This window comes from Mauremys mutica, chromosome 2 (assembly GCF_020497125.1).
Source record: "Mauremys mutica isolate MM-2020 ecotype Southern chromosome 2, ASM2049712v1, whole genome shotgun sequence".
Taxonomy (NCBI): domain Eukaryota; kingdom Metazoa; phylum Chordata; order Testudines; family Geoemydidae; genus Mauremys; species Mauremys mutica.
Window position 1 is genome coordinate 90,962,731 of NC_059073.1, and position 10,472 is coordinate 90,973,202.

General features: G+C 48.1%; 1 long non-coding RNA gene across 1 annotated transcript; it reads left to right on the top strand.

The window, feature by feature from the left end:
- The first annotated feature begins 2,551 nt into the window (after positions 1–2,551).
- LOC123363519 lies at positions 2,552–7,591 on the top strand. Its single transcript, XR_006576789.1, has 3 exons — positions 2,552–2,592; positions 6,766–7,063; positions 7,333–7,591. It is a non-coding gene; the product is annotated as an uncharacterized LOC123363519 (long non-coding RNA).
- The last annotated feature ends 2,881 nt before the right edge of the window (positions 7,592–10,472 follow it).

A 10,472-nucleotide genomic window follows, 5' to 3' on the forward strand; every position in this document is an offset into this window, starting at 1 on the left:
CATAAAATACATTTCATGTAGACCGTGTCACAATGTGAGCTAGTTCTTTAAGAGGATTGGGGCTCAGCATCACCTGTGCTAGGTGTCGCTCACCTCTCCAGGTGAAGGGAATAAGTCTAGCAGTCATGTGATGGGCACATGTGACTTAGAACCAGGCTTGCTGGGAAATATAAGGGCAACTGGAGTTAATTCAGAGAGAAATTTTCCTTAGTTCCCAGGCAGAGGGTCTGATAAGCTAGCAGGGAGGAGGGGCTAGCCAGAAAAGAGCATTTGGGGAGGGAGCCTGCTGAGAAAAGGGGCAGGTGAGAGCTTTTCAGAGTTCTCAGCTGGAAGGCCTGGAAGATGTTCCTGCAAGAAACAGGAGCCTGTTGAGGAGTGGGTGACACTTAGCTGAGGGACCTGCAGGGAACAAGAGCTTAGTAAGAAGCTCCAGCTCAGTGGCTGCAAAGAACTATGGGTCAGATTTTTAAAGGTGCCATCCTGCTGAATGCTGCATGATTGAACTCCCTGGGTGGCCTACAGCCTAGTGGGATTTTCAGAACAAACACAGGGGCTAGTAAGCATCTACCTCCCCAACTACCCTGTGGTGGTCCTGTGAGTGCCCATATAGGGGAGTCTTAAAAAACTGGGATGAGTTCTGCCCTGCTTGATAGGAGATTTCACACAAGCAAGGTTCCCTGGAAAAGCGACTAGCTTCTACACCTGGCTGTCTCCCTGAAACAATCACTGTATATTCCATTGCTGTCTTCAACTGTAGTAGCCCTTACATTTTACAAGGACATTTCCACTATCTAGTGTAATGCTAGATAAGAGAAAGTTGTACTGTCCTCTGTCTGTAGTTTCCCACCCCACCCCGCCATTGTACTCAGGAGACCCTGGGTTGTTGTATAGGGTGCACTTTGGTATCCTGCTCCTGGACACCAGCATAGAATAGGTGCCGGACAGAGAAGGGTGAGTCAGATCTCCCACCATGCTGTGATACTTGCACAGGTCATTGCTCTGGAAAGGCTGAGGAAGGGGCAAAAGTGGGGAGAAGCATGCCTCCATGGAGAGCAGGCACATGCTAATGCCAGTCCTGCTATCCCTAGACTCAAAGGCTTCCCTGCAAAGGCACCCCTGGAAGAAGTCGGTTTTAACAACATCCCAAGCACATAAAGACGAGCTTACACCAACTAGCATGGGGGGGTGTGAAGCCTGGATTTAAGCTCTGGATATACCTGAGTGCTTAGTGGAGCCTGGGTTGCTACAGGAATGGAAGGGGCAGTCTCCTGCGAGACTGGAAGAAACAGATGAGGTCTCCCTCTCAAGCTAGTCTTACCATTAGAGGACATGCTGATGGGGGGAAAATACAGGAGAATCCCTCAAAGCCACCAGTAGTTCCTAAAGTGACCCAGAGGATTCCTGGTGCCCTCACCCCATCCATGCTAGTGATCTAGCAGAACCTTCTCCCCTCCTCAACCCCCATACGTGGATAGCTCCAAAGTGGAAAGCCACGTAACATGAACTGCTACCAACTCCAGACCACAGTTACTGGGTTACAAGACAGAGCTGCACATTCAAGAGCCATACCCCTCCCTGGTCTCCCAGTTTGCTGAAAGCTGAGGGGCGCCCCCTACATAGGCAGAAAAGCAGCTTTTCCTTCCCTCTCCCCAGCCCCTATGTCTGCATTCTTGCATTGAGCAATGGTACAAATAAAGCAGTCTACAAATCCAGTGTTCAAGCTGCTTTTTTCCTATGTTTTAGAAAGACCAGCTACAAAACTGGGCATGCTGCCAAGTTTGTTTATCCTTTAAAAGAAGTGATAAATCGTGCCTTATGGTGAGGAGGGAGAGGGGTGTGGGAAGGCAATACTGGCACCTAACTATCATCAAGGTGATGCTCACACATGCTGTGGATTGTGTAATTTAGGTGCCACCCACATAGCAGGATTTTCAAACCAATTTTAATGGCGTGAATTGGGTACCTGCAGGTATGCAACCTAACATCAGGCAGGGATTAGGTAGCAATGCTGATGAGTTTATAAGCATATGGTGCAAAAGTTTATTATAAACCCATCATGCCAGATGCACACCCCCAGCATCCTAGCATGATGGTAACATCTGGGTCAGGGACTGGCAGGTCAACCATTGGCAATTTTTTTTTTATTATTATTATTTTGGAGGCAAATTTTTCAGAGGAGTTGACAGAGGTGATAAACAAATTCATGGCTGTGCATGCCCCAACCCTGATGGGTTCCTGAAAGATAGCAACATCTTGGCTTCCTAGGACAAGTGACTGGAAAAAGCTGAGGGGATCAATAAACAGGCTGGCTGCCCATAGCAGAGGACTTGAGGACATCAGGAAGAAGTGGCAGCTGCTGCATGAGAAGGCTAAAAGGGCTTTCTAGGCGATCACTACCAAAGAGGGGGTACTAAGCCTGGATAGCCTGCAACACCTGTGGGTAGCTACAGCACCAATTCTAGAGGCAGCTGTGGATGGGAGCAGGAGGTGTGAACCACTCAAATCTGCATAAGAACCCACTGTGTAAGTTCACCTAATAGATTACAAAGCACAGCATAGTAAAATGCCTGTTTCCATTCACCACATTTATTGGTAAGGTGTCAGGTTGTAGGCCAGGGCTGGGCAAACTTTTTGGCCCTTGGGCCACATCTGGGTGGGGAAATTACATGCAGGGCCATGAATGTAGGGCTGGGGCAGGGAGTTGGGGTATGGGAGGAAGTGTGGGGTGTGGGAAGGGGTGTGGTGTGCAGGAAGGGGCTCAGGGCAAGGGGTTGGGGTGGTGGAGGGGTGCAGGGCACATGAGAGGGCTCAGGGCACGGGGTTGGGGTGCAGGGATGGGTGTGGAGTGCAGGAGGGGGCTCAGGGTGGGGAGTTGGGGTGCAGGAGGGGTTTGAGGTGCACCTTGAGCAGCTCCGGGGTGGCAGCAGTGCACAGTGGTGCTAAGGCAGGCTCTCTGCCTGCCCTGCCCCTGCGCCACTCCCGGAAGCGGCTGGCACCATGTCCTTGCTGCCCCTGGGGAAGGGGGGGCAGAGGGCTCTGCACGTGTTCCTGGCCAATGGGAGCTGTGTGGGAGGAGGTACCCGCAGGCAAGGGCAGAGGGCTCTGCCCTCTGCCCACCCCCCAGCCCCTCTGGGGCCATAGGGACATGGTGCCAGCCGCTTCCAGGAGCAGCACGGGGCAGCAATCCCACAGGCTGGATCCAAACCCTGACGGGTTGGATCTGGCACGCGTGCCGTAGTTTGCCCACCCCTGATATAGGATTGGAATATTCCTATGCTCTGGCCTATGAACCTCTGGAACAAACCCATAGCCAAAATATACAGGTCACCCAGAGAGACAGTAAGAACATGGCACCATTGTGTGACGGACTTGAAGTCATTATTGAGCAGATTGCAGAGGTTTACATGAAGGCCTGGGTTTACTTGTATTTCTGTATGCAGACCTGATTAGGTAGCAACAGCTTTCTAGGCAAGGCCAGTAGGTACAAGGGTGTGAATATGAGTTTCACCCCTCTCCCTCAGAATCAGGCCTTGGCTCAAGATCAGCCCCAAAATTTGGGATCAGGCCCATGCTGGGGCTCCTCCCTCTCCCTTTCCTGTCTCCTCCCTCTCTACCAGGTACAAGGCCATGCAGCTGTTCCACTTGATGCTCTATTCTCCGGCACCCTGGTCCATATGCAGCAGCACAGTCTCCTCCCCCCACCCAAAGGTGACCCTCTGCACTCCCTAACTCTTACTCAGCTCTCCCTCCCTGAGGAAACCCTCGCAGCCTGACCTACCACAATTCCCTGCCCAATCTAACTAACCAAACTGTCCCTGTGTGTTTCTCTTGTCCCCTCAAAGTGCCCCACTAACTAATCCAATCCCAGTCCCTGACCAGCTATCCTACCAGCAATCTCTGTCTGACTGAAAACTGTCACCCAACATATGTCTGTCTCGCTCTCTCGCTGGCTCACTCTAAATAGCTATCTCACACTCATTCTGCATTTCCCTTCCCACTGCTGCCTTTTGAGCAATCACAATGCTGCCCCCATTGTTAAGCTTGATTCAAGTGCGCCTCAGTGATCAACCCCTGGGAGCAAGACAGGCATGTCTCTGCCTAGTTAAAAACACCCACTTAAGCACTCAGGGAACTCCATGTCAGCAAGGGGGCTGGGAAGTGGCAGGTGCAGCTGAGCAGATGTACTTCTAGGTGAGTCTGTGACTGTTCCTAGGTGTAAGCCCAGTTCTCAAGGCTACAGCTGTTTGCAGTAGGGTAGTGACAATGCTTAGGATGTTTGCGCTTGTGCACCAGTTGGTGGAAAAGCAGGTGCCATGGGGGACTGAGGCCCCTGGGGGTTAGATGGCAACAGAGTAACAGTTCTAAAAATACCAACATGCCTAAATGGTGGACTTAGGTGCCTATCTGCTGCCTTAGGTGCCTAAATATCTTTACAAATCTGGCCCTGGGAGCCTAGAGGGAGGGCTGTATGCATGCTGAAGCCAATTATAAACTGAAAGACAGACTGAGCCTGGGGAAGAGGGCTGGAAGGCCTTTAGTGTTAATCTATGCTAATAAACCACACCCAGAAGGGGGTACTAGTATGAAACACCAGATGTGGTGGTTTGTTTGATATGAGATAGAAGAAAAACTGAGGCAGTGGCAGGGCCCAACCCTAGACTGGGTAAGTCCTGCTATGGGCCACTAAACACCTATCACCTGGTGACTACTCTTAGTTTCTGCCAGCCTAGGCTGGATTTTAACTAGCCTGGTGGTCCAGGGCCAATTAATTCTATATCTTGGTGCTAATCTGTTGCACCACCTAGCATTCCATCATAAAACTTCTTAAACTATTTGATTCCATGACTGATTTCAAACCAATGAAGTATGTGTCTAGGTTTCTGGTCTACTGAAAATCTCTCTTAGTTATGCACATTTATATATGAAAGGGCCAAACCCTGGCCTCAGTTATGCCTGTGCAATTCCAGTACAGTCACTGGAGTTGCACAGATGTAAATTTGGCCAAAAGGTGTTAATTGAAAACAACTGCAAGTGTTCAGAAGGGGGTCAGATGAGGGTTGCGGTGCAATGAAGTGAAATGTAAGCACAATATTTATATTGCACACTGCTACACACTGAAATGTAAGTACAATATTTATATGCCAATTGATTTATTTTATAATTTTATGGTAAAAATGAGAAAGTCAGCAATTTTTCAGTAACAGTGGGCTGTGACACTCTTGTATTTTTATGTCTGATTTTGTAAGCAAGTGGTTTTTAATTGAGGTGAAACTTGGGGGTATTCCAGACAAATCAGACTCCTGAAAGGGGCACAGTAGTCTTGAAAGGTTGAGAGCCACTCCTGTACAGTATTCCCTTAAGGTCAAGGGAAATGCCTTAAATAAAGCTCTAGCTGTGCACAAGGGCATGGTGGGAAAAGGGTAACTTAAAAGAATACCAGTAGCAGAAACCAACTGCATGACTGAGTTGCTTGTGATGGTGGGAGGCAGGGCTCAACAGCTCTGTGGCTCACTTCCAGTTTGTCTTTGTCTTAGTAAAAGCTCATGCTTTCTGGGTTTCAGCTGGCCATCTCCAGGGGTCAGAAAGGGATCTTCCCCCCACCCACCATGTATTCTGGGAGGCTTTATTTAAATCGCCTTCCTCTGAAGCATCAAGGGTGACCACTGCTAAGAATGGGGCATTGGATGGGAAGTGCCAGGGTTCTGAGGTAGTACTGCACATTCTCTCCATCAAATGCTTGGCTGGCAGGTTCTGACTCACATGGTCAGGGTCTAAGTGGACACCACATATGGAGTCGGGAAGGAGTTTTCCCCCCAGGTCAGATTGGCAGTGACCTTGGGTGGTTTCCCCCCCCCCTTCCTTTGCAGCATGTGGGTGTGGGTCATTTGCCAGGATTATCTGTATATATCTCACTTACCATTTCCCTGCCATTGTGGTACCCTCAGGCACTGGGGCACTTTGACTCCTCCTATGCTCTGCCTTTGGCACACAGTAGTCTCTTGTGGGCTGTAATACTTTGGTCTAATTGTGGTTGTTGGGTTTAGTGTAGAGGGGCTGATCAGCATTGGTAGCCTGTGATATACTGGAAGTCAGACTTGAAGATCCGGTAGTCCCTTTTGGCCTTAAGCTTTGACTCTAACTTTTTCACTCTGCCTCTCAGCTCTTTCTGGTTGTCTCCTTGGCCCCCATCCTCAAAGGTGTATGACTAACCACATCCTTTGTGATTTTTTTTCTCTTCCACTCCCATCTCCAGAGTTTCTTCTATACTGCTCCATGCACTGGGAACATCCACTCTTCCCCTTTCTGACTCAGTCTGATGCACCTCCACCTTCTCCTTCAAGCTTCTCTTGAAAACACATCTCCTTAAAGAGGGCCATAAGAGTTAGCCCTCCCACCCCCACCTATTCCCCTGCCCCATCTAACTCACTGAAAATGATGAGTTGTTCTCAGACTGATGCTCAGATCATGGAACTAGAGGGACATGGGCTCAAACACTGCTTTTCCTTGTTTGTATAGGGACAGATTCTGACAGGCTCCTGAGCAGGTTCACAAGGAGAAAGGTATTTCCCCCTCTTGTGTCCCTGTGCAGGGACTGTCCAGAATCTTACTGGCGAGCACTCTCTCTGGTCCCTCCTAGCATTCCCAGTGGTACTAGCTGACCACAGAAGAGAGTGGGGGCGGGGAATGGATTCAGGGCAAAACCTTGGCTCTATCCATCCACTCCCTATCCCATAGAGTGGGCAGCAAGTGCATTCTCTCTCCAAGGTTGGTGAAATTCCAGTTCCAGCACCCACTCCCAGAGCGCCCTAAGTTGGAATTCTCACTGACTCAACAAAAACTCTTCCTGGGACTCGCATCCAGTGTGCTTACGGGCACTGTAATGAGGCAGAGTGGCCTCATTCCAGCATAGGGGGGACGAAGATGCTCCAAAGCCAGTCTGGAGAAACAGCCAGTCGCCGCCCCAGGAGATGGAAGACCCCAGAGAGGAAGCGCCGAGGGAGCATTCGGCATGGAGACGGAGAACCACGCCACAGCAGCCATGGAACAACCCAACAAGACACCAGTAAGAAGCAGCCTGGGAAAACGAGACATTGGTCCTGTGGCGTTCCCTAGAGGGGAGGCAGCAACCTCTTATTTCCCTGCCAGCCCAGCGATGGGACCACCCATCACTTCAAGGGCACTGGGCTAGGACCCAGTTGAGCAGGGTGGGCCTGAGTTCCCCTAGGGGCTGGACAAACACTAACCCCTAGGCTGAGGGGCCTCAGCTATTGCCCATTTGTTAGCTCAGCCCACACCTGAGGGGCCTGAGCCCTTGACTATTTATCGGTTTAGCCCACAGGCAGGACCCCAGGCTACAGACGACTTACTGGCCTAGCCCAGATCCAGGAGGGACTGAGCTACCACTTTCCCCTGCAGCTTGGCTGCAAACCAGGACAACTGATCTCTCCACTCAGCACAAGCACCAATTCTGCACTGCCGAAGAGGTTGCCCCAGAAGAGACTCAAGGAACCTTACAGTCACCAAGACCCAGTTCTGATCCTTAGATCCCTACCTTGAAGAGGCTGCAATCTTGTCTATGAAGCACCAGGCACACCACTGGCACTATATTCATAATAATGATTATCAATGTATGAAAAATATTTCTGCCTGAGCACAGCTAGAAAAGAGTCATTTCAGAGGACTATCAATTTTCCATGTAAGGAAGCTATAGCAGATTGAAAATCATTCTGGAGCACTTCCAACTTTATAGAGCTTTAACTATGAATTAATAAAACCCCAAACACAAGACTCTTCCACTTTCATTTGCCACCGCTGACTTGGTCGTTAGGCCTATAACAAATACCAGCAGCTTCTCTCAGTCTTATCTGAACCAAACTAAAGAAAAGAGGAGCTTTTCCTCTGGAGGGTGAGCTAGTGAGTGCTGCTAACTCAGCTCCTAGTCGGTGTAGAAATGATTCATTGAAAGATGATCCACTTTCTGGGAAGGGCAGTGGCATAGCTGAGATGAGAATTGGGCCCACAGAGTTCTTGTGAAGATGTCAGACTTTGCCTGAGTGCCATGGTTGATTGCAATTCAACACCAGCCCCAGCATTGTATATTGTAGGTAAAATGACTCACTGTATTAATTGTTGAGCTGGAAGCATCAGAAATACTAACGCCTAACTACCAACTTTTTTTCCCCAGCAAGCATTAATCATCCTTGTAAACGCTATTCCTGAAGTAGGTCAGGTAAGAATATTGTCAGACTGATGAGGAAAGCCTCCATTTTTAATCACTGTGTTTCTATATAGAATCTTTCAATATGGGATTTTGATCTCCAGTTGTCTCAGTCTCCAAGTGAAAGAAATACTAAATATTTGAAAACTGCATTGTGACTGTTTGCAGTGAGTCCCTGAAGTGTGGCTATTGTCCTTCTACCTTAAAGAGGAGTGGGTGGGATTGGGACTACCTTTAAAGCCAGGTAGTACCATTCCTTAGTTAGCCAGGGGGGTTGTATTTGAGCAGTGTGAGGGACTCCTTTCCCCTTCACCACCAGGGTGAATGTGCAGTGCCTCAGACTTGGAGTGAAAGGGACCAGGGATGCATGCCAGGTCTCTCACACAGCAGCATGGAAGACTGCCACTATGGAGTTGAGCTGGGCAAAAGCTCTATTTTAATCTGATCACAGAAATCAAACACAAAGACCATGAATTATAATATTCATAAGTATATTTGCATCCCTCAGATAATGTTTCTCTGTAGCCTATTCTTTTGCAGACTTCCCATAAGGTAACAATGTTACACTGTAGTTGTTCCTCATCTAGGGCCTTTTGAAGGCATACAGTTAGAACTTGCACTATACAGTAATAATATGTTGCATTTAGATTAACTTTCAGTTACTATAAACACTAGGAGAAAATCTTAGAGGTGAAATCCCTAATCTACAGTATGTCCAAAGCACTACGAGTCATGAATTACCTGAGTACAAATCCCTTTTAAAATATTCTAATAAATCACCAGACTCACAAATATTGGGCTGGGTGTTTGGAACCAAAATCTAGCCCATTTCCCCTCAGTCCCCAAAATCAAGTTCATGGCAATCCTTACCTCTGATTCAGTACTGACTCAAAACCCCAGTATTATATAAATTGAATTAGTGTGTGCTTGGAATTGCTATTTTGTCCATGAGAAATAATACCAAAGACCCTAACCTCTTTCAGTCATTAAGGAAAGAGAAGCTAGAATGCAGTGACTCATTTGCTTAATGAAGCTTCTCACTGTGCTCAGAGCCCTAGGGCTCTGAGACCTGCAGCAGCTGATTGCTGAGTTCAGAATGACTTGGGACCTAAATCCATTGTTATGCCGGTGTCATGCTGCCACAGCTACAATCAGCAGGAGTGCTCAAGCTGAAGCCCACTGAGTTTAAAAAGAGAGCTGATGACAGGGTTCTCTTTCACAGGCGCTGAACTTTAAGGATTCTGTCCAAAGTAGCACATATCTGTTGATCTTCAGGACATGCTGCACAAGTGATCCTATTTCCCAGGCTTTTGGGGAAGGGGAATGCACTGAGGGCTGGGATTTGTACACTGAGTGTTGGGAATTGTGGCTACTCTGTTAATTGGTTTTTATTTTCTTTTAGAGGCTGCTATATTTGGGAGGAGGCTAGTTGGCTTGTATTTTTAATACATGGCAAAGGGACCTAGAGGTCTGGAAAAGTGTTTTTAAATGTTTTGTATACATTGAGAAAAGTAAATAGCATTAAGGACATGAGTAATGAATTATTCTACATCTCCATTGCCTGTTAAGATGTTATATTTCACTTACACAGAGGCAATTTAGGGGGTTTATGGGGCCCTGGGCCAGAGCAAGTGGGGCCCCACCCCACCTCTTCTGCCTTCAGTCCTTCCCCTCCCCGCATTCCTGCCAGGGGGAGGGGGCTTCTCCTGCTCCCTGGCAGGAGCACTAGGTGGGCGGAGCAGGTTGGGGAATGGGTGGGCCATTTTTATGGGAGGGCATTTTTCCGGGGGCCCCCCGATTGGCCAGGGCCCCTGGGCATGGGCCCTGTTGGCCCAGTGGCTAATCCGCCACTGCATTCACAAGAAAACAGTTTCAAATATGTCACTTTCAGAATAGTAATTTTCTGTCACAATTCCAGTTCCTTCCACTTTCTTCCTTTGCCTTAGATCTCAGAGTTTGTACTCAACATAAAAATCCTCATCTCCATAGCAACAACAGTGCTTCAGTGTGATTTAGTTTTTTTTCCTTTTCCCCTTAACTTTCAGTACCCCCACATTTGTTTGTTTCTTTTACAAACATTCCTCCTTACAAGAAGCTGAATGTAAATATCACTGTACTTCATCTGGAAAATAAGTGAAGAAATAGGCAGGCATACAGTATTGTGCAATCTTAATGTGCATGCCACAATGTGACCTTGTTTTCTGCTTTGTTTTGTGTACAAAATCTCAGCACAGTACCAAAAAATACAAAATCT